The sequence below is a fragment of the Amia ocellicauda genome, chromosome 14 (assembly GCF_036373705.1).
Source record: "Amia ocellicauda isolate fAmiCal2 chromosome 14, fAmiCal2.hap1, whole genome shotgun sequence".
Taxonomy (NCBI): domain Eukaryota; kingdom Metazoa; phylum Chordata; class Actinopteri; order Amiiformes; family Amiidae; genus Amia; species Amia ocellicauda.
In genome coordinates this window covers 35,945,220-35,964,479 of record NC_089863.1, presented here as the reverse complement: position 1 = coordinate 35,964,479, position 19,260 = coordinate 35,945,220, and the positions used below count along the sequence as shown (strand labels likewise).

The 19,260-nt window shown below is 46.0% G+C and overlaps 9 non-coding genes and 41 pseudogenes across 9 annotated transcripts; all 50 read right to left on the bottom strand.

Annotated features, from left to right (window-relative positions):
• Positions 1 to 164: 164 nt before the first annotated feature.
• LOC136769261 (5S ribosomal RNA) lies at positions 165 to 282 on the bottom strand. The gene has a single exon (XR_010822218.1). It is a non-coding gene; the product is annotated as a 5S ribosomal RNA (ribosomal RNA).
• Positions 283 to 835: 553 nt separating this feature from the next.
• Positions 836 to 954, bottom strand: LOC136769277 (5S ribosomal RNA). Its single transcript, XR_010822233.1, has one exon. It is a non-coding gene; the product is annotated as a 5S ribosomal RNA (ribosomal RNA).
• A 221-nt stretch (positions 955 to 1,175) lies between these two features.
• LOC136769084 (uncharacterized) lies at positions 1,176 to 1,294 on the bottom strand (annotated as a pseudogene).
• Positions 1,295 to 1,509: 215 nt separating this feature from the next.
• Positions 1,510 to 1,628, bottom strand: LOC136769371 (uncharacterized; annotated as a pseudogene).
• A 220-nt stretch (positions 1,629 to 1,848) lies between these two features.
• Positions 1,849 to 1,967, bottom strand: LOC136769217 (5S ribosomal RNA). The gene has a single exon (XR_010822175.1). It is a non-coding gene; the product is annotated as a 5S ribosomal RNA (ribosomal RNA).
• Positions 1,968 to 2,182: 215 nt separating this feature from the next.
• LOC136768942 (uncharacterized) lies at positions 2,183 to 2,301 on the bottom strand (annotated as a pseudogene).
• Positions 2,302 to 2,525: 224 nt separating this feature from the next.
• Positions 2,526 to 2,644, bottom strand: LOC136769054 (uncharacterized; annotated as a pseudogene).
• A 216-nt stretch (positions 2,645 to 2,860) lies between these two features.
• Positions 2,861 to 2,978, bottom strand: LOC136769152 (5S ribosomal RNA). The gene has a single exon (XR_010822126.1). It is a non-coding gene; the product is annotated as a 5S ribosomal RNA (ribosomal RNA).
• A 222-nt stretch (positions 2,979 to 3,200) lies between these two features.
• On the bottom strand, positions 3,201 to 3,319 carry LOC136769082 (uncharacterized; annotated as a pseudogene).
• Positions 3,320 to 3,535: 216 nt separating this feature from the next.
• On the bottom strand, positions 3,536 to 3,654 carry LOC136769330 (uncharacterized; annotated as a pseudogene).
• Positions 3,655 to 3,869: 215 nt separating this feature from the next.
• LOC136768941 (uncharacterized) lies at positions 3,870 to 3,988 on the bottom strand (annotated as a pseudogene).
• Positions 3,989 to 4,212: 224 nt separating this feature from the next.
• Positions 4,213 to 4,331, bottom strand: LOC136769089 (uncharacterized; annotated as a pseudogene).
• Positions 4,332 to 4,548: 217 nt separating this feature from the next.
• LOC136769141 (5S ribosomal RNA) lies at positions 4,549 to 4,666 on the bottom strand. Its single transcript, XR_010822119.1, has one exon. It is a non-coding gene; the product is annotated as a 5S ribosomal RNA (ribosomal RNA).
• Positions 4,667 to 5,220: 554 nt separating this feature from the next.
• LOC136769094 (5S ribosomal RNA) lies at positions 5,221 to 5,339 on the bottom strand. The gene has a single exon (XR_010822074.1). It is a non-coding gene; the product is annotated as a 5S ribosomal RNA (ribosomal RNA).
• Positions 5,340 to 5,554: 215 nt separating this feature from the next.
• Positions 5,555 to 5,673, bottom strand: LOC136768988 (uncharacterized; annotated as a pseudogene).
• Positions 5,674 to 5,897: 224 nt separating this feature from the next.
• LOC136769005 (uncharacterized) lies at positions 5,898 to 6,016 on the bottom strand (annotated as a pseudogene).
• A 216-nt stretch (positions 6,017 to 6,232) lies between these two features.
• LOC136768976 (uncharacterized) lies at positions 6,233 to 6,350 on the bottom strand (annotated as a pseudogene).
• A 215-nt stretch (positions 6,351 to 6,565) lies between these two features.
• On the bottom strand, positions 6,566 to 6,684 carry LOC136769377 (uncharacterized; annotated as a pseudogene).
• Positions 6,685 to 6,902: 218 nt separating this feature from the next.
• Positions 6,903 to 7,021, bottom strand: LOC136768924 (uncharacterized; annotated as a pseudogene).
• Positions 7,022 to 7,245: 224 nt separating this feature from the next.
• On the bottom strand, positions 7,246 to 7,364 carry LOC136769386 (uncharacterized; annotated as a pseudogene).
• A 906-nt stretch (positions 7,365 to 8,270) lies between these two features.
• LOC136769612 (uncharacterized) lies at positions 8,271 to 8,389 on the bottom strand (annotated as a pseudogene).
• Positions 8,390 to 8,598: 209 nt separating this feature from the next.
• LOC136769380 (uncharacterized) lies at positions 8,599 to 8,717 on the bottom strand (annotated as a pseudogene).
• Positions 8,718 to 8,936: 219 nt separating this feature from the next.
• Positions 8,937 to 9,055, bottom strand: LOC136769496 (uncharacterized; annotated as a pseudogene).
• Positions 9,056 to 9,295: 240 nt separating this feature from the next.
• Positions 9,296 to 9,414, bottom strand: LOC136769256 (5S ribosomal RNA). The gene has a single exon (XR_010822213.1). It is a non-coding gene; the product is annotated as a 5S ribosomal RNA (ribosomal RNA).
• A 209-nt stretch (positions 9,415 to 9,623) lies between these two features.
• On the bottom strand, positions 9,624 to 9,742 carry LOC136769281 (5S ribosomal RNA). Its single transcript, XR_010822237.1, has one exon. It is a non-coding gene; the product is annotated as a 5S ribosomal RNA (ribosomal RNA).
• Positions 9,743 to 9,962: 220 nt separating this feature from the next.
• Positions 9,963 to 10,081, bottom strand: LOC136769439 (uncharacterized; annotated as a pseudogene).
• Positions 10,082 to 10,302: 221 nt separating this feature from the next.
• Positions 10,303 to 10,421, bottom strand: LOC136769027 (uncharacterized; annotated as a pseudogene).
• Positions 10,422 to 10,636: 215 nt separating this feature from the next.
• On the bottom strand, positions 10,637 to 10,755 carry LOC136769544 (uncharacterized; annotated as a pseudogene).
• A 215-nt stretch (positions 10,756 to 10,970) lies between these two features.
• Positions 10,971 to 11,089, bottom strand: LOC136769677 (uncharacterized; annotated as a pseudogene).
• A 224-nt stretch (positions 11,090 to 11,313) lies between these two features.
• Positions 11,314 to 11,432, bottom strand: LOC136768893 (uncharacterized; annotated as a pseudogene).
• Positions 11,433 to 11,647: 215 nt separating this feature from the next.
• LOC136769245 (5S ribosomal RNA) lies at positions 11,648 to 11,765 on the bottom strand. The gene has a single exon (XR_010822202.1). It is a non-coding gene; the product is annotated as a 5S ribosomal RNA (ribosomal RNA).
• Positions 11,766 to 11,975: 210 nt separating this feature from the next.
• On the bottom strand, positions 11,976 to 12,094 carry LOC136769604 (uncharacterized; annotated as a pseudogene).
• A 221-nt stretch (positions 12,095 to 12,315) lies between these two features.
• Positions 12,316 to 12,434, bottom strand: LOC136769081 (uncharacterized; annotated as a pseudogene).
• Positions 12,435 to 12,649: 215 nt separating this feature from the next.
• Positions 12,650 to 12,768, bottom strand: LOC136769462 (uncharacterized; annotated as a pseudogene).
• A 534-nt stretch (positions 12,769 to 13,302) lies between these two features.
• Positions 13,303 to 13,421, bottom strand: LOC136769331 (uncharacterized; annotated as a pseudogene).
• Positions 13,422 to 14,325: 904 nt separating this feature from the next.
• LOC136769490 (uncharacterized) lies at positions 14,326 to 14,444 on the bottom strand (annotated as a pseudogene).
• A 209-nt stretch (positions 14,445 to 14,653) lies between these two features.
• LOC136769533 (uncharacterized) lies at positions 14,654 to 14,772 on the bottom strand (annotated as a pseudogene).
• A 221-nt stretch (positions 14,773 to 14,993) lies between these two features.
• LOC136769025 (uncharacterized) lies at positions 14,994 to 15,112 on the bottom strand (annotated as a pseudogene).
• A 215-nt stretch (positions 15,113 to 15,327) lies between these two features.
• On the bottom strand, positions 15,328 to 15,446 carry LOC136769543 (uncharacterized; annotated as a pseudogene).
• A 215-nt stretch (positions 15,447 to 15,661) lies between these two features.
• LOC136769592 (uncharacterized) lies at positions 15,662 to 15,780 on the bottom strand (annotated as a pseudogene).
• Positions 15,781 to 16,004: 224 nt separating this feature from the next.
• On the bottom strand, positions 16,005 to 16,123 carry LOC136768892 (uncharacterized; annotated as a pseudogene).
• A 219-nt stretch (positions 16,124 to 16,342) lies between these two features.
• Positions 16,343 to 16,461, bottom strand: LOC136769395 (uncharacterized; annotated as a pseudogene).
• Positions 16,462 to 16,671: 210 nt separating this feature from the next.
• Positions 16,672 to 16,790, bottom strand: LOC136769469 (uncharacterized; annotated as a pseudogene).
• Positions 16,791 to 17,000: 210 nt separating this feature from the next.
• On the bottom strand, positions 17,001 to 17,119 carry LOC136769534 (uncharacterized; annotated as a pseudogene).
• A 221-nt stretch (positions 17,120 to 17,340) lies between these two features.
• Positions 17,341 to 17,459, bottom strand: LOC136769080 (uncharacterized; annotated as a pseudogene).
• Positions 17,460 to 17,674: 215 nt separating this feature from the next.
• Positions 17,675 to 17,793, bottom strand: LOC136769370 (uncharacterized; annotated as a pseudogene).
• Positions 17,794 to 18,011: 218 nt separating this feature from the next.
• On the bottom strand, positions 18,012 to 18,130 carry LOC136769468 (uncharacterized; annotated as a pseudogene).
• A 210-nt stretch (positions 18,131 to 18,340) lies between these two features.
• Positions 18,341 to 18,459, bottom strand: LOC136769488 (uncharacterized; annotated as a pseudogene).
• Positions 18,460 to 18,668: 209 nt separating this feature from the next.
• LOC136769528 (uncharacterized) lies at positions 18,669 to 18,787 on the bottom strand (annotated as a pseudogene).
• Positions 18,788 to 19,027: 240 nt separating this feature from the next.
• On the bottom strand, positions 19,028 to 19,146 carry LOC136768946 (uncharacterized; annotated as a pseudogene).
• Between the last annotated feature and the right edge of the window lie 114 nt (positions 19,147 to 19,260).

The window sequence follows — 19,260 nt, the reverse complement described above, 5'->3', positions numbered from 1 at the left end:
CTTCCAGCAAAAAAAAAAAGAAAAAAGAAAAATGGAGGGAAAAATATCAGTGCAGCAAAGGGTTTTGAAAGTAGCCGGGTACGTGTACAATTCTTCAATAATATCTCCTACAGACTGAAAGAGAGTATTAAGAGCTATGATGAAGTTACCCAGGAGACGTAAAAAGCTTGCAGCACCTGGTATTTCCAGGAGGTCACCCATCCAAGTACTGACCAGGCCCTGCCCCGTTAGCTTCCGAGATCTGATGAGATCGGGCGCGTTCAGGACGGTGTGGCCGCAAGTCAAGAGGCCTGGCTGCATGATGTCTCTTAAAGGCTGGCGGGTATTGACGGAACTTCCAGCAAAAAAAAAAAAAAAAAAAATGGAAAATGGAGGGAAAAATATCAGTGCAGCAAAGGCTGTTGAAAGTAGCCGGGTACGTGTACAATACTTCAATTATATCTCCTCCAGACTGAATGAGAGTATTAAGAGCTACGCTGAAGTTACCCAGGAGATGTAAAAAGCTTTCAGCACCTGGTATTTCCAGGAGGTCACCCATCCAATTACTGACGAGGCCCTGCCCAGTTTTTCTTCCGAGATCTGACGAGATCTTGCGTCTTCAGGACGGTGTGGCCTCAAGCCAAGAGGCCTGGCTGCATGATGTCTCGTAAAGGCTGGAGGGTATTGATGGAACTTCCAGGAAAAAACAAAAGAAAAAAGAAAAATGGAGGGAAAAATATCAGTGCAGCAAAGCGTGTTGAAGGTAGCCGGGTACGTGTACAATTCTTCAATTATATCTCCTCCAGACAGATAGAGAGTATTAAGAGCTACGATAAAGTTACCCAGGAGACGTAAAAGCTTGCAGCACTAGGTATTTCCAGGAGGTCTCCCATCCAAGTACTGACCAGGCCCTGCCCCGTTTAGCTTCCGAGATCTGACGAGATCAGGCGTGTTCAGGACGGTGTGGCCGCAAGCCAAGAGGCCGGGCTGCATGATGTCTCTTAAAGGCTGGCGGGTATTGACGGAACTTCCAGCAAAGAATAAAAAATAAATAAATAGAAAAATGGAGGGAAAAATATCAGTGCAGGACAGGGTGTTGAAAGTAGCCGGGTACATGTACAATTCTTCAATTATATCTCCTCCAGACTGAATGAGAGTATTAAGAGCTACGCTGAAGTTACCCAGGAGATGTAAAAAGCTTTCAGCACCTGGTATTTCCAGGAGGTCACCCATCCAATTACTGACCAGGCCCTGCCCAGTTTTTCTTCCGAGATCTGACGAGATCTTGCGTCTTCAGGACGGTGTGGTCTCAAGCCAAGAGGCCTGGCTGCATGATGTCTCTTAAAGGCTGGAGGGTATTGATGGAACTTCCAGCAAAAAACGAAAGAAAAAAGAAAAATGGAGGGAAAAATATCAGTGCAGCAAAGCGTGTTGAAGGTAGCCGGGTACGTGTACAATTCTTCAATTATATCTCCTCCAGACAGATAGAGAGTATTAAGAGCTACGATAAAGTTACCCAGGAGACGTAAAAGCTTGCAGCACCAGGTATTTCCAGGAGGTCTCACATTCAAGTACTGACCAGGTCCTGCCCCGTTTAGCTTCCGAGATCTGACGAGATCGGGCGCGTTCAGGACGGTGTGGCCGCAAGCCGAGATGTCTGGCTGCATGATGTCTCTTAAAGGCTGGCGGGTATTGACGGAATTTCCAGCAGAAAAAAAAAAAAAAAAAATAGAAAAATGGAGGGAAAAATATCAGTGCAGGAAAGGGTGTTGAAAGTAGCCGGGTACGTGTACAATTCTTCAATTATATCTCCTGGAGACAGAAAGAGAGTATTAAGAGCTACGATGAAGTTACCCAGGAGACGTCAAAGGCTTGCAGCACCTGGTATTTCTAGGAGGTCTCCCATCCAAGTACTGACCAGGCCCTGCCCCGTTTAGCTTCCGAGATCTGACGAGATCGGGTGCATTCAGGACAGTGTGGCCGCAATCCAAGAGGCCTGGCTGCATGATGTCTCTTAAAGGTTGGCGGGTATTGACGGAACTTCCAGCAAAAAAAAAAAAAAAAAAGAAAAATGGATGGAAAAATATCAGTGCAGCAAAGGGTGTTTACAGTAGCTGGGTACGTGTACAATACTTCAATTATATCTCCTCCAGACAGATAGAGAGTATTAAGAGCTACGATAAAGTTACCCAGGAGACATAAAAGCTTGCAGCACCAGGTATTTCCAGGAGGTCTCACATTCATGTACTGACCAGGTCCTGCCCCGTTTAGCTTCCAAGATCTGTCGAGATCGGGCGAGTTCAGGATGGTGTGGCCGCAAGCCGAGATGCCTGGCTGCATGATGTCTCTTAAAGGTTGGCGGGTATTGACGGAACTTCCAGCAAAAAAAAAATATAAAAAAAGAAAAAAGAAAAATGGATGGAAAAATATCAGTGCAGCAAAGGGTGTTGACAGTAGCTGGATACGTGTACAATACTTCAATTATATCTCCTCCAGACAGAGAGAGAGTATTAAGAGCTACGATAAAGTTACCCAGGAGACGTAAAAGCTTGCAGCACTAGGTATTTCCAGGAGGTCTCACATTCATGTACTGACCAGGTCCTGCCTCGTTTAGCTTCCGAGATCTCACGAGATCAAGAGCGTTCAGGATGGTGTGGCCGCAAGCCGAGATGCCTGGCTGCATGATGTCTCTTCAAGGCTGGCGGGTATTGACGGAACTTCCAGCAAAAAAAAAAAGAAAAAAGAAAAATGGAGGGAAAAATATCAGTGCAGCAAAGGGTTTTGAAAGTAGCCGGGTACGTGTACAATTCTTCAATAATATCTCCTACAGACTGAAAGAGAGTATTAAGAGCTATGATGAAGTTACCCAGGAGACGTAAAAAGCTTGCAGCACCTGGTATTTCCAGGAGGTCACCCATCCAAGTACTGACCAGGCCCTGCCCCGTTAGCTTCCGAGATCTGATGAGATCGGGCGCGTTCAGGACGGTGTGGCCGCAAGCCAAGAGGCCTGGCTGCATGATGTCTCTTAAAGGCTGGCGGGTATTGACGGAACTTCCAGCAAAAAAAAAAAAAAAAAAAAAAATGGAAAATGGACGGAAAAATATCAGTGCAGCAAAGGCTGTTGAAAGTAGCCGGGTACGTGTACAATACTTCAATTATATCTCCTCCAGACAGATAGAGAGTATTAGGAGCTACGCTGAAGTTACCCAGGAGATGTAAAAAGCTTTCAGCACCTGGTATTTCCAGGAGGTCACCCATCCAATTACTGACCAGGCCCTGCCCAGTTTTTCTTCCGAGATCTGACGAGATCTTGCGTCTTCAGGACGGTGTGGTCTCAAGCCAAGAGGCCTGGCTGCATGATGTCTCTTAAAGGCTGGAGGGTATTGATGGAACTTCCAGCAAAAAACAAAAGAAAAAAGAAAAATGGAGGGAAACATATCAGTGCAGCAAAGCGTGTTGAAGGTAGCCGGGTACGTGTACAATTCTTCAATTATATCTCCTGGAGACAGAAAGAGAGTATTAAGAGCTACGATGAAGTTACCCAGGAGACGTAAAAGGCTTGCAGCACCTGGTATTTCTAGGAGGTCTCCCATCCAAGTACTGACCAGACCCTGCCCCGTTTAGCTTCCGAGATCTGATGAGATCGGGTGCATTCAGGACAGTGTGGCCACAATCCGAGAGGCCTGGCTGCATGATGTCTCTTAAAGGTTGGCGGGTATTGACGGAACTTCCAGCAAAAAAAAAAAAAAAAAAGAAAAATGGATGGAAAAATATCAGTGCAGCAAAGGGTGTTTACAGTAGCTGGGTACGTGTACAATACTTCAATTATATCTCCTCCAGACAGATAGAGAGTATTAAGAGCTACGATAAAGTTACCCAGGAGACGTAAAAGCTTGCAGCACCAGGTATTTCCAGGAGGTCTCACATTCATGTACTGACCAGGTCCTGCCCCGTTTAGCTTCCAAGATCTGTCGAGATCGGGCGAGTTCAGGATGGTGTGGCCGCAAGCCGAGATGCCTGGCTGCATGATGTCTCTTAAAGGTTGGCGGGTATTGACGGAACTTCCAGCAAAAAAAAAATATAAAAAAAGAAAAAAGAAAAATGGATGGAAAAATATCAGTGCAGCAAAGGGTGTTGACAGTAGCTGGATACGTGTACAATACTTCAATTATATCTCCTCCAGACAGAGAGAGAGTATTAAGAGCTACGATAAAGTTACCCAGGAGACGTAAAAGCTTGCAGCACTAGGTATTTCCAGGAGGTCTCACATTCATGTACTGACCAGGTCCTGCCTCATTTAGCTTCCGAGATCTCACGAGATCAAGCGCGTTCAGGATGGTGTGGCCGCAAGCCGAGATGCCTGGCTGCATGATGTCTCTTTAAGGCTGGCGGGTATTGACGGAACTTCCAGCAAAAAAAAAAAAGAAAAAAGAAAAATGGAGGGAAAAATATCAGTGCAGCAAAGGGTTTTGAAAGTAGCCGGGTACGTGTACAATTCTTCAATAATATCTCCTACAGACTGAAAGAGAGTATTAAGAGCTATGATGAAGTTACCCTGGAGACGTAAAAAGCTTGCAGCACCTGGTATTTCCAGGAGGTCACCCATCCAAGTACTGACCAGGCCCTGCCCCGTTAGCTTCCGAGATCTGATGAGATCGGGCGCGTTCAGGACGGTGTGGCCGCAAGCCAAGAGGCCTGGCTGCATGATGTCTCTTAAAGGCTGGCGGGTATTGACGGAACTTCCAGCAAAAAAAAAAAAAAAAAAAATGGAAAATGGAGGGAAAAATATCAGTGCAGCAAAGGCTGTTGAAAGTAGCCGGGTACGTGTACAATACTTCAATTATATCTCCTCCAGACAGATAGAGAGTATTAAGAGCTACGATGAAGTTACCCAGGAGACGTAAATGGCTTGCAGCACCTGGTATTTCCAGGAGGTCACCCATCCAATTACTGAACAGGCCCTGCCCAGTATTTCTTCCGAGATCTGACGAGATCTTGCGTCTTCAGGACGGTGTGGTCTCAAGCCAAGAGGCCTGGCTGCATGATGTCTCTTAAAGGCTGGAGGGTATTGATGGAACTTCCAGCAAAAAACAAAAGAAAAAAGAAAAATGGAGGGAAACATATCAGTGCAGCAAAGCGTGTTGAAGGTAGCCGGGTACGTGTACAATTCTTCAATTATATCTCCTGGAGACAGAAAGAGAGTATTAAGAGCTACGATGAAGTTACCCAGGAGACGTAAATGGCTTGCAGCACCTGGTATTTCTAGGAGGTCTCCCATCCAAGTACTGACCAGGCCCTGCCCCGTTTAGCTTCCGAGATCTGATGAGATCGGGTGCATTCAGGACAGTGTGGCCGCAATCCAAGAGGCCTGGCTGCATGATGTCTCTTAAAGGTTGGCGGGTATTGACGGAACTTCCAGCAAAAAAAAAAAAAAAAAAGAAAAATGGATGGAAAAATATCAGTGCAGCAAAGGGTGTTTACAGTAGCTGGGTACGTGTACAATACTTCAATTATATCTCCTCCAGACAGATAGAGAGTATTAAGAGCTACGATAAAGTTACCCAGGAGACGTAAAAGCTTGCAGCACCAGGTATTTCCAGGAAGTCTCACATTCATGTACTGACCAGGTCCTGCCCCGTTTAGCTTCCAAGATCTGTCGAGATCGGGCGAGTTCAGGATGGTGTGGCCGCAAGCCGAGATGCCTGGCTGCATGATGTCTCTTAAAGGTTGGCGGGTATTGACGGAACTTCCAGCAAAAAAAAAATATAAAAAAAGAAAAAAGAAAAATGGATGGAAAAATATCAGTGCAGCAAAGGGTGTTGACAGTAGCTGGATACGTGTACAATACTTCAATTATATCTCCTCCAGACAGAGAGAGAGTATTAAGAGCTACGATAATGTTACCCAGGAGACGTAAAAGCTTGCAGCACTAGGTATTTCCAGGAGGTCTCACATTCATGTACTGACCAGGTCCTGCCTCGTTTAGCTTCCGAGATCTCACGAGATCAAGTGCGTTCAGGATGGTGTGGCCGCAAGCCGAGATGCCTGGCTGCATGATGTCTCTTTAAGGCTGGCGGGTATTGACGGAACTTCCAGCAAAAAAAAAAAGAAAAAAGAAAAATGGAGGGAAAAATATCAGTGCAGCAAAGGGTTTTGAAAGTAGCCGGGTACGTGTACAATTCTTCAATAATATCTCCTACAGACTGAAAGAGAGTATTAAAAGCTATGATGAAGTTACCCAGGAGACGTAAAAAGCTTGCAGCACCTGGTATTTCCAGGAGGTCACCCATCCAAGTACTGACCAGGCCCTGCCCCGTTAGCTTCCGAGATCTGACGAGATCTTGCGTCTTCAGGACGGTGTGGTCTCAAGCCAAGAGGCCTGGCTGCATGATGTCTCTTAAAGGCTGGAGGGTATTGATGGAACTTCCAGCAAAAAACAAAAGAAAAAAGAAAAATGGAGGGAAACATATCAGTGCAGCAAAGCGTGTTGAAGGTAGCCGGGTACGTGTACAATTCTTCAATTATATCTCCTCCAGACAGATAGAGAGTATTAAGAGCTACGATAAAGTTACCCAGGAGACGTAAAAGCTTGCAGCACCAGGTATTTCCAGGAGGTCTCACATTCAAGTACTGACCAGGTCCTGCCCCGTTTAGCTTCCGAGATCTGACGAGATCGGGCGCGTTCAGGACGGTTTGGCCGCAAGCCGAGATGTCTGGCTGCACGATGTCTCTTAAAGGCTGGTGGGTATTGACGGAATTTCCAGCAAAAAAAAAAAAAAAAAAATAGAAAAATGGAGGGAAAAATATCAGTGCAGGAAAGGGTGTTGAAAGTAGCCGGGTACGTGTACAATTCTTCAATTATATCTCCTGGAGACAGAAAGAGAGTATTAAGAGCTACGATAAAGTTACCCAGGAGACGTAAAAGCTTGCAGCACCAGGTATTTCCAGGAGGTCTCACATTCATGTACTGACCAGGTCCTGCCCCGTTTAGCTTCCAAGATCTGACGAAATCGGGCGAGTTCAGGATGGTGTGGCCGCAAGCCGAGATGCCTGGCTGCATGATGTCTCTTAAAGGTTGGCGGGTATTGACGGAACTTCCAGCAAGAAAAAAAAATAAAAAAAGAAAAAAGAAAAATGGATGGAAAAATATCAGTGCAGCAAAGGGTATTGACAGTAGCTGGATACGTGAACAATACTTCAATTATATCTCCTCCAGACAGAGAGAGAGTATTAAGAGCTACGATAAAGTTACCCAGGAGACGTAAAAGCTTGCAGCACTAGGTATTTCCAGGAGGTCTCCCATAAAAGTACTGACCAGGCCCTGCCCCGTTTAGCTTCCGAGATCTGACGAGATCAGGCGCGTTCAGGATGGTGTGGCCGCAAGCAGAGATGCCTGGCTGCATGATGTCTCTTAAAGGCTGGCGGGTATTGACGGAACTGCCAGCGAAAAAAAAAAAGAAAAATAGAGGGAAAAATACCAGTGCAGCAAAGGGTGTTGAAAGTAGCCGGGTACGTGTACAATTCTTCAATTATATCTTCTCCAGACTGAAAGAGAGTATTAAGAGCTACGATGAAGTTTCCCAGGAGACGTAAAAAGCTGGCAGCACCTGGTATTTCCAGGAGGTCTCACATTTAAGTACTGACCAGGTCCTGCCCCGTATAGCTTCCGAGATCTGACAAGATCGGGCAAGATCGGGCAAGATCGGGCGCGTTCAGGACGGTGTGGCCGCAAGCCAAGAGGCCGGGCTGCATGATGTCTCTTTAAGGCTGGCGGGTATTGACGGAACTTCCAGCAAAAAATAAAAAATTAATAATTAGAAAAATGGAGGGAAAAATATCAGTGCAGGACAGGGTGTTGAAAGTAGCCGGGTACATGTACAATTCTTCAATTATATCTCCTCCAGACTGAATGAGAGTATTAAGAGCTACGCTGAAGTTACCCAGGAGATGTAAAAAGCTTTCAGCACCTGGTATTTCCAGGAGGTCACCCATACAATTACTGACCAGGCCCTGCCCAGTTTTTCTTCCGAGATCTTGCGTCTTCAGGACGGTGTGGCCTCAAGCCAAGAGGCCTGGCTGAATGATGTCTCTTAAAGGCTGGAGGGTATTGATGGAACTTCCAGCAAAAAAAAAAAAAAAAAAAAAAAAAAAAAAGAAAAATGGATGGAAAAATATCAGTGCAGCAAAGGGTGTTGACAGTAGCTGGGTACGTGTACAATTCTTCAATTATATCTCCTCCAGACAGAAAGAGAGAATTAAGAGCTACGATAAAGTTACCCAGGAGACGTAAAAGCTTGCAGCACCAGGTATTTCCAGGAGGTCTCACATTCAAGTACTGACCAGGTCCTGCCCCGTTTAGCTTCCGAGATCTTACGAGATTGGGCGCGTTCAGGACGGTGTGGCCGCAAGCCGAGATGCCTGGCTGCGTGATGTCTCTTAAAGGCTGGCGGGTATTGACGGAACTGCCAGCAAAAAAAAAAAAAAAAATAGAGGGAAATATACCAGTGCAGCAAAGGGTGTTGAAAGTTGCCGGGTACGTGTACAATTCTTCAATTATATCTGCTGGAGACAGAAAGAGAGTATTAAGAGCTACGATGAAGTTACCCAGGAGACGTAAAAAGCTTGCAGTACCTGGTATTTCTAGGAGGTCTCCCATCCATGTACTGACCAGGCCCTGCCCCGTTTAGCTTCCGAGATCTGACGAGATCGGGCGCATTCAGGACGGTGTGGCCACAAGCTGAGATGCCTGGCTGCATGATGTCTCTTAAAGGCTGGCGGGTATTGACGGAACTTCTAGCAAAAAAATAAAAATAAAAAATGGAAAATGGAGGGAAAAATATCAGTGCAGCAAAGGCTGTTGAAAGTAGCCGGGTACGTGTACAATACTTCAATTATATCTCCTCCAGACAGATAGAGAGTATTAAGAGCTACGATGAAGTTTCCCAGGAGACGTAAAAAGCTTGCAGCACCTGGTATTTCTAGGAGGTCTCCCATCCAAGTACTGACCAGGCCCTGCCCCGTTTAGCTTCCAAGATCTGACAAGATCGGGCGCATTCAGGACGGTGTGGCCACAAGACTGTGTGGCCACAAGCCGAAAGGCCTGGCTGCATGATGTCTCTTAAAGGTTGGCGGGTATTGACGGAACTTCCAGCAAAAAAAAAAAAAAAAAAAAGAAAAAAGAAAAATGGATGGAAAAATATCAGTGCAGCAAAGGGTGTTGACAGTAGCTGGATACGTGTACAATACTTCAATTATATCTCCTCCAGACAGAGAGAGAGTATTAAGAGCTACGATAAAGTTACCCAGGAGACGTAAAAGCTTGCAGCACCTGGTATTTCTAGGAGGTCTCCCATCCAAGTACTGACCAGGCTCTGCCCCGTTTAGCTTCCGAGATCTGACGAGATCGGGCGCGTTCAGGATGGTGTGGCCGCAAGCCAAGATGCCTGGCTGCATGATGTCTCTTAAAGGCTGGCGGGTATTGACGGAACTGCCAGCAAAAAAAAAAAGAAAAATAGAGGGAAATATACCAGTGCAGCAAAGGGTGTTGAAAATAGCCGGGTACGTGTACAATTCTTCAATTATATCTCCTGGAGACAGAAAGAGAGTATTAAGAGCTACGATGAAGTTACCCAGGAGACGTAAAAAGCTTGCAGCACCTGGTATTTCTAGGAGGTCTCCCATTCAAGTACTGACCAGGCCCTGCCCCGTTTAGCTTCCGAGATCTGACAAGATCGGGCGCGTTCAGGATGGTGTGGCCGCAAGCCAATATGCCTGGCTGCATGATGTCTCTTAAAGGCTGGCGGGTATTGACGGAACTTCCAGCAAAAAAAAAAAAAAAAAAAAATGGAAAATGGAGGGAAAAATATCAGTGCAGCAAAGGCTGTTGAAAGTAGCCGGGTAGGTGTACAATACTTCAATTATATCTCCTCCAGACAGATAGAGAGTATTAAGAGCTACGATAAAGTTTCCCAGGAGACGTAAAAAGCTTGCAGCACCAGGTATTTCCAGGAGGTCTCCCATCCAAGTACTGACGAGGCCCTGCCCCGTTTAGCTTCCGAGATCTGACGAGATCGGACGTGTTCAGGACGGTGTGGCCACAAGCCAAGAGGCCGGGCTGCATGATGTCTCTTAAAGGCTGGCGGGTATTGACAGAACTTCCAGCAAAAAATAAAAAATAAATAAATAGAAAAATGGAGGGAAAAATATCAGTGCAGCAAATGGTGTTGAAAGTAGCCGGGTACATGTACAATTCTTCAATTATATCTCCTCCAGACTGAATGAGAGTATTAAGAGCTACGCTGAAGTTACCCAGGAGATGTAAAAAGCTTTCAGCACCTGGTATTTCCAGGAGGTCACCCATCCAATTACTGACCAGGCCCTGCCCAGTTTTTCTTCCGAGATCTGACGAGATCTTGCGTCTTCAGGACGGTGTGGCCTCAAGCCAAGAGGCCTGGCTGCATGATGTCTCTTAAAGGCTGGAGGGTATTGATGGAACTTCCAGGAAAAAACAAAAGAAAAAAGAAAAATGGAGGGAAAAATATCAGTGCAGCAAAGCGTGTTGAAGGTAGCCGGGTACGTGTACAATTCTTCAATTATATCTCCTCCAGACAGATAGAGAGTATTAAGAGCTACGATAAAGTTACCCAGGAGATGTAAAAGCTTGCAGCACCAGGTATTTCCAGGAGGTCTCACATTCAAGTACTGACCAGGTCCTGCCCCGTTTAGCTTCCGAGATCTGACGAGATCGGGCGCATTCAGGACAGTGTGGCCGCAATCCAAGAGGCCTGGCTGCATGATGTCTCTTAAAGTTTGGCGGGTATTGACGGAACTTCCAGCAAAAAAAAAAAAAAAAAAGAAAAATGGATGGAAAAATATCAGTGCAGCAAAGGGTGTTTACAGTAGCTGGGTACGTGTACAATACTTCAATTATATCTCCTCCAGACAGATAGAGAGTATTAAGAGCTACGATAAAGTTACCCAGGTGACGTAAAAGCTTGCAGCACCAGGTATTTCCAGGAGGTCTCACATTCATGTACTGACCAGGTCCTGCCCCGTTTAGCTTCCAAGATCTGACGAGATCGGGCGAGTTCAGGATGGTGTGGCCGCAAGCCGAGATGCCTGGCTGCATGATGTCTCTTAAAGGTTGGCGGGTATTGACGGAACTTCCAGCAAAAAAAAAATATAAAAAAAGAAAAAAGAAAAATGGATGGAAAAATATCAGTGCAGCAAAGGGTGTTTACAGTAGCTGGATACGTGTACAATACTTCAATTATATCTCCTCCAGACAGAGAGAGAGTATTAAGAGCTACGATAAAGTTACCCAGGAGACGTAAAAGCTTGCAGCACTAGGTATTTCCAGGAGGTCTCACATTCATGTACTGACCAGGTCCTGCCCCGTTTAGCTTCCGAGATCTCACGAGATCGGGCGCGTTCAGGATGGTGTGGCCGCAAGCCGAGATGCCTGGCTGCATGATGTCTCTTTAAGGCTGGCGGTTATTGACGGAACTTCCAGCAAAAAAAAAAAGAAAAAAGAAAAATGGAGGGAAAAATATCAGTGCAGCAAAGGGTTTTGAAAGTAGCCGGGTACGTGTACAATTCTTCAATAATATCTCCTACAGACTGAAAGAGAGTATTAAGAGCTATGATGAAGTTACCCAGGAGACGTAAAAGCTTGCAGCACCTGGTATTTCCAGGAGGTCACCCATCCAAGTACTGACCAGGCCCTGCCCCGTTACCTTCCGAGATCTGATGAGATCGGGCGCGTTCAGGACGGTGTGGCCGCAAGCCAAGAGGCCTGGCTGCATGATGTCTCTTAAAGGCTGGCGGGTATTGACGGAACTTCCAGCAAAAAAAAAAAAAGAAAAATGGATGGAAAAATATCAGTGCAGCAAAGGGTGTTGACAGTAGCTGGGTACGTGTACAATACTTCAATTATATCTCCTCCAGACAGATAGAGAGTATTAAGAGCTACGATAAAGTTACCCAGGAGACGTAAAAGCTTGCAGCACCAGGTATTTCCAGGAGGTCTCACATTCATGTACTGACCAGGTCCTGCCCCGTTTAGCTTCCGAGATCTGACGAGATCAGGCGTGTTCAGGACGGTGTGGCCGCAAGCCAAGAGGCCGGGCTGCATGATGTCTCTTAAAGGCTGGCGGGTATTGACGGAACTTCCAGCAAAGAATAAAAAATAAATAAATAGAAAAATGGAGGGAAAAATATCAGTGCAGGACAGGGTGTTGAAAGTAGCCGGGTACATGTACAATTCTTCAATTATATCTCCTCCAGACTGAATGAGAGTATTAAGAGCTACGCTGAAGTTACCCAGGAGATGTAAAAAGCTTTCAGCACCTGGTATTTCCAGGAGGTCACCCATCCAATTACTGACCAGGCCCTGCCCAGTTTTTCTTCCGAGATCTGACGAGATCTTGCGTCTTCAGGACGGTGTGGTCTCAAGCCAAGAGGCCTGGCTGCATGATGTCTCTTAAAGGCTGGAGGGTATTGATGGAACTTCCAGCTAGAAACAAAAGAAAAAAGAAAAATGGAGGGAAAAATATCAGTGCAGCAAAGCGTGTTGAAGGTAGCCGGGTACGTGTACAATTCTTCAATTATATCTCCTCCAGACAGATAGAGAGTATTAAGAGCTACGATAAAGTTACCCAGGCGACGTAAAAGCTTGCAGCACCAGGTATTTCCAGGAGGTCTCACATTCAAGTACCGACCAGGTCCTGCCCCGTTTAGCTTCCGAGATCTGACGAGATCGGGCGCGTTCAGGACGGTGTGGCCGCAAGCCGAGATGTCTGGCTGCATGATGTCTCTTAAAGGCTGGCGGGTACTGACGGAATTTCCAGCAAAAAAAAAAAAAAAAAAAAAGAAAAATGGATGGAAAAATATCAGTGCAGCAAAGGGTGTTGACAGTAGCTGGGTACGTGTACAATTCTTCAATTATATCTCCTCCAGACAGATAGAGAGTATTAAGAGCTACGATAAAGTTACCCAGGAGACGTAAAAGCTTGCAGCAGGAGGTCTCCCATCCAAGTACTGACCAGGTCCTGCCCCGTTTAGCTTCCGAGATCTTACAAGATCAGGCACGTTCAGGACGGTGTGGCCGCAAGCCGAGAGGCCTGGCTGCATGATGTCTCTTAAAGGTTGGCGGGTATTGACGGAACTTCCAGCAAAAAAAAAAAAAGAAAAATGGATGGAAAAATATCAGTGCAGCAAAGGGTGTTGACAGTAGCTGGGTACGTGTACAATACTTCAATTATATCTCCTCCAGACAGATAGAGAGTATTAAGAGCTACGATAAAGTTACCCAGGAGACGTAAAAGCTTGCAGCACTAGGTATTTCCAGGAGGTCTCCCATCAAAGTACTGACCAGGCCCTGCCCCGTTTAGCTTCCGAGATCTGACGAGATCAGGCGCGTTCAGGATGGTGTGGCCACAAGCAGAGATGCCTGGCTGCATGATGTCTCTTAAAGGCTGGCGGGTATTGACGGAACTGCCAGCGAAAAAAAAAAAAAAAAATAGAGGGAAAAATACCAGTGCAGCAAAGGGTGTTGAAAGTAGCCGGGTACGTGTACAATTCTTCAATTATATCTTCTCCAGACTGAAAGAGAGTATTAAGAGCTACGATGAAGTTTCCCAGGAGACGTAAAAAGCTGGCAGCACCTGGTATTTCCAGGAGGTCTCACATTTAAGTACTGACCAGGTCCTGCCCCGTATAGCTTCCGAGATCTGACAAGATCGGGCAAGATCGGGCAAGATCGGGCGCGTTCAGGACGGTGTGGCCGCAAGCCAAGAGGCCGGGCTGCATGATGTCTCTTAAAGGCTGGCGGGTATTGACGGAACTTCCAGCAAAAAATAAAAAATTAATAATTAGAAAAATGGAGGGAAAAATATCAGTGCAGGACAGGGTGTTGAAAGTAGCCGGGTACATGTACAATTCTTCAATTATATCTCCTCCAGACTGAATGAGAGTATTAAGAGCTACGCTGAAGTTACCCAGGAGATGTAAAAAGCTTTCAGCACCTGGTATTTCCAGGAGGTCACCCATACAATTACTGACCAGGCCCTGCCCAGTTTTTCTTCCGAGATCTTGCGTCTTCAGGACGGTGTGGCCTCAAGCCAAGAGGCCTGGCTGAATGATGTCTCTTAAAGGCTGGAGGGTATTGATGGAACTTCCAGCAAAAAAAAAAAAAAAAAAAAAAAAAAAAGAAAAATGGATGGAAAAATATCAGTGCAGCAAAGGGTGTTGACAGTAGCTGGGTACGTGTACAATACTTCAATTATATCTCCTCCAGACAGATAGAGAGTATTAAGAGCTACGATAAAGTTACCCAGGAGACGTAAAAGCTTGCAGCACCAGGTATTTCCAGGAGGTCTCACATTCATGTACTGACCAGGTCCTGCCCCGTTTAGCTTCCGAGATCTGACGAGATCGGGCGCGTTCAGGATGGTGTGGCCGCAAGCCGAGATGCCTGGCTGCATGATGTCTCTTAAAGGCTGGCGGGTATTGACGGAACTGCCAGCAAAAAAAAAAAGAAAAATAGAGGGAAATATACCAGTGCAGCAAAGGGTGTTGAAAGTAGCCGGGTACGTGTACAATTCTTCAATTATATCTCCTGGAGACAGAAAGAGAGTATTAAGAGCTACGATGAAGTTACCCAGGAGACGTAAAAAGCTTGCAGCACCTGGTATTTCAAGGAGGTCTCCCATCCAAGTACTGACGAGGCCCTGCCCCGTTTAGCTTCCGAGATCTGACGAGATCGGACGTGTTCAGGACGGTGTGGCCACAAGCCAAGAGGCCGGGCTGCATGATGTCTCTTAAAGGCTGGCGGGTATTGACAGAACTTCCAGCAAAAAATAAAAAATAAATAAATAGAAAAATGGAGGGAAAAATATCAGTGCAGCAAATGGTGTTGAAAGTAGCCGGGTACATGTACAATTCTTCAATTATATCTCCTCCAGACTGAATGAGAGTATTAAGAGCTACGCTGAAGTTACCCAGGAGATGTAAAAAGCTTTCAGCACCTGGTATTTCCAGGAGGTCACCCATCCAATTACTGACCAGGCCCTGCCCAGTTTTTCTTCCGAGATCTGACGAGATCTTGCGTCTTCAGGACGGTGTGGCCTCAAGCCAAGAGGCCTGGCTGCATGATGTCTCTTAAAGGCTGGAGGGTATTGATGGAACTTCCAGGAAAAAACAAAAGAAAAAAGAAAAATGGAGGGAAAAATATCAGTGCAGCAAAGCGTGTTGAAGGTAGCCGGGTACGTGTACAATTCTTCAATTATATCTCCTCCAGACAGATAGAGAGTATTAAGAGCTACGATAAAGTTACCCAGGAGATGTAAAAGCTTGCAGCACCAGGTATTTCCAGGAGGTCTCACATTCAAGTACTGACCAGGTCCTGCCCCGTTTAGCTTCCGAGATCTGACGAGATCGGGCGCATTCAGGACAGTGTGGCCGCAATCCAAGAGGCCTGGCTGCATGATGTCTCTTAAAGGTTGGCGGGTATTGACGGAACTTCCAGCAAAAAAAAAAAAAAAAAAGAAAAATGGATGGAAAAATATCAGTGCAGCAAAGGGTGTTTACAGTAGCTGGGTACGTGTACAATACTTCAATTATATCTCCTCCAGACAGATAGAGAGTATTAAGAGCTACGATAAAGTTACCCAGGAGACGTAAAAGCTTGCAGCACCAGGTATTTCCAGGAGGTCTCACATTCAGGTACTGACCAGGTCCTGCCCCGTTTAGCTTCCAAGATCTGACGAGATCGGGCGAGTTCAGGATGGTGTGGCCGCAAGCCGAGATGCCTGGCTGCATGATGTCTCTTAAAGGTTGGCGGGTATTGACGGAACTTCCAGCAAAAAAAAAATATAAAAAAAGAAAAAAGAAAAATGGATGGAAAAATATCAGTGCAGCAAAGGGTGTTGACAGTAGCTGGATACGTGTACAATACTTCAATTATATCTCCTCCAGACAGAGAGAGAGTATTAAGAGCTACGATAAAGTTACCCAGGAGACGTAAAAGCTTGCAGCACTAGGTATTTCCAGGAGGTCTCACATTCATGTACTGACCAGGTCCTGCCCCGTTTAGCTTCCGAGATCTCACGAGATCGGGCGCGTTCAGGATGGTGTGGCCGCAAGCCGAGATGCCTGGCTGCATGATGTCTCTTTAAGGCTGGCGGTTATTGACGGAACTTCCAGCAAAAAAAAAAAAAAAAAAAAATGGAAATGGAGGGAAATATATCAGTGCAGCAAAGGCTGTTGAAAGTAGCCGGGTACGAGTACAATACTTCAATTATATCTCCTCCAGACAGATAGAGAGTATTAAGAGCTACGATGAAGTTTCCCAGGAGACGTAAAAAGCTTGCAGCACCAGGTATTTCCAGGAGGTCTCCCATCCAAGTACTGACCAGGCCCTGCCCCGTTTAGCTTCCGAGATCTTACAAGATCAGGCACGTTCAGGACGGTGTGGCCGCAAGCCGAGAGGCCTGGCTGCATGATGTCTCTTAAAGGTTGGCGGGTATTGACGGAACTTCCAGCAAAAAAAAAAAAAGAAAAATGGATGGAAAAATATCAGTGCAGCAAAGGGTGTTGACAGTAGCTGGGTACGTGTACAATACTTCAATTATATCTCCTCCAGACAGATAGAGAGTATTAAGAGCTACGATAAAGTTACCCAGGAGACGTAAAAGCTTGCAGCACCAGGTATTTCCAGGAGGTCTCCCATCCAAGTACTGACCAGGTCCTGCCCCGTTTAGCTTCCGAGATCTTACAAGATCAGGCACGTTCAGGACGGTGTGGCCGCAAGCCGAGAGGCCTGGCTGCATGATGTCTCTTAAAGGTTGGCGGGTATTGACGGAACTTCCAGCAAAAAAAAAAAAAGAAAAATGGATGGAAAAATATCAGTGCAGCAAAGGGTGTTGACAGTAGCTGGGTACGTGTACAATACTTCAATTATATCTCCTCCAGACAGATAGAGAGTATTAAGAGCTACGATAAAGTTACCCAGGAGACGTAAAAGCTTGCAGCACCAGGTATTTCCAGGAGGTCTCACATTCATGTACTGACCAGGTCCTGCCCCGTTTAGCTTCTGAGATCTGACGAGATCAGGCGTGTTCAGGACGGTGTGGCCGCAAGCCAAGAGGCCGGGCTGCATGATGTCTCTTAAAGGCTGGCGGGTATTGACGGAACTTCCAGCAAAGAATAAAAAATAAATAAATAGAAAAATGGAGGGAAAAATATCAGTGCAGGACAGGGTGTTGAAAGTAGCCGGGTACATGTACAATTCTTCAATTATATCTCCTCCAGACTGAATGAGAGTATTAAGAGCTACGCTGAAGTTACCCAGGAGATGTAAAAAGCTTTCAGCACCTGGTATTTCCAGGAGGTCACCCATCCAATTACTGACCAGGCCCTGCCCAGTTTTTCTTCCGAGATCTGACGAGATCTTGCGTCTTCAGGACGGTGTGGTCTCAAGCCAAGAGGCCTGGCTGCATGATGTCTCTTAAAGGCTGGAGGGTATTGATGGAACTTCCAGCAAAAAACAAAAGAAAAAAGAAAAATGGAGGGAAAAATATCAGTGCAGCAAAGCGTGTTGAAGGTAGCCGGGTACGTGTACAATTCTTCAATTATATCTCCTCCAGACAGATAGAGAGTATTAAGAGCTACGATAAAGTTACCCAGGCGACGTAAAAGCTTGCAGCACCAGGTATTTCCAGGAGGTCTCACATTCAAGTACTGACCAGGTCCTGCCCCGTTTAGCTTCCGAGATCTGACGAGATCGGGCGCGTTCAGGACGGTGTGGCCGCAAGCCGAGATGTCTGGCTGCATGATGTCTCTTAAAGGCTGGCGGGTACTGACGGAATTTCCAGCAAAAAAAAAAAAAAAAAAAAAGAAAAATGGATGGAAAAATATCAGTGCAGCAAAGGGTGTTGACAGTAGCTGGGTACGTGTACAATTCTTCAATTATATCTCCTCCAGACAGATAGAGAGTATTAAGAGCTACGATAAAGTTACCCAGGAGACGTAAAAGCTTGCAGCACCAGGTATTTCCAGGAGGTCTCCCATCCAAGTACTGACCAGGTCCTGCCCCGTTTAGCTTCCGAGATCTTACAAGATCAGGCACGTTCAGGACGGTGTGGCCGCAAGCCGAGAGGCCTGGCTGCATGATGTCTCTTAAAGGTTGGCGGGTATTGACGGAACTTCCAGCAAAAAAAAAAAAAGAAAAATGGATGGAAAAATATCAGTGCAGCAAAGGGTGTTGACAGTAGCTGGGTACGTGTACAATACTTCAATTATATCTCCTCCAGACAGATAGAGAGTATTAAGAGCTACGATAAAGTTACCCAGGAGACGTAAAAGCTTGCAGCACCAGGTATTTCCAGGAGGTCTCACATTCATGTACTGACCAGGTCCTGCCCCGTTTAGCTTCCGAGATCTGACGAGATCGGGCGCGTTCAGGATGGTGTGGCCGCAAGCCGAGATGCCTGGCTGCATGATGTCTCTTAAAGGCTGGCGGGTATTGACGGAACTGCCAGCAAAAAAAAAAAGAAAAATAGAGGGAAATATACCAGTGCAGCAAAGGGTGTTGAAAGTAGCCGGGTACGTGTACAATTCTTCAATTATATCTCCTGGAGACAGAAAGAGAGTATTAAGAGCTACGATGAAGTTACCCAGGAGACGTAAAAAGCTTGCAGCACCTGGTATTTCAAGGAGGTCTCCCATCCAAGTACTGACCATGCCCTGCCCCGTTTAGCTTCCGAGATCTGACGAGATCGGGCGCATTCAGGACGGTGTGGCCACAGGACGGTGTGGCCACAAGCCGAAAGGCCTGGCTGCATGATGTCTCTTAAAGGTTGGCAGGTATTGACGGAACTTCCAGCAAAAAAAAAATATATAAAAACAAAAAAGAAAAATGGATGGAAAAATATCAGTGCAGCAAAGGGTGTTGACAGTAGCTGGATACGTGTACAATACTTCAATTATATCTCCTCCAGACAGAGAGAGAGTATTAAGAGCTACGATAAAGTTACCCAGGAGACGTAAAAGCTTGCAGCACTAGGTATTTCCAGGAGGTCTCACATTCATGTACTGACCAGGTCCTGCCCCGTTTAGCTTCCGAGATCTGACGAGATCGGGCGCGTTCAGGATGTTGTGGCCGCAAGCCAAGATGCCTGGCTGCATGATGTCTCTTAAAGGCTGGCGGGTACTGACGGAACTGCCAGCAAAAAAAAAAAAGAAAAATAGAGGGAAATATACCAGTGCAGCAAAGGGTGTTGA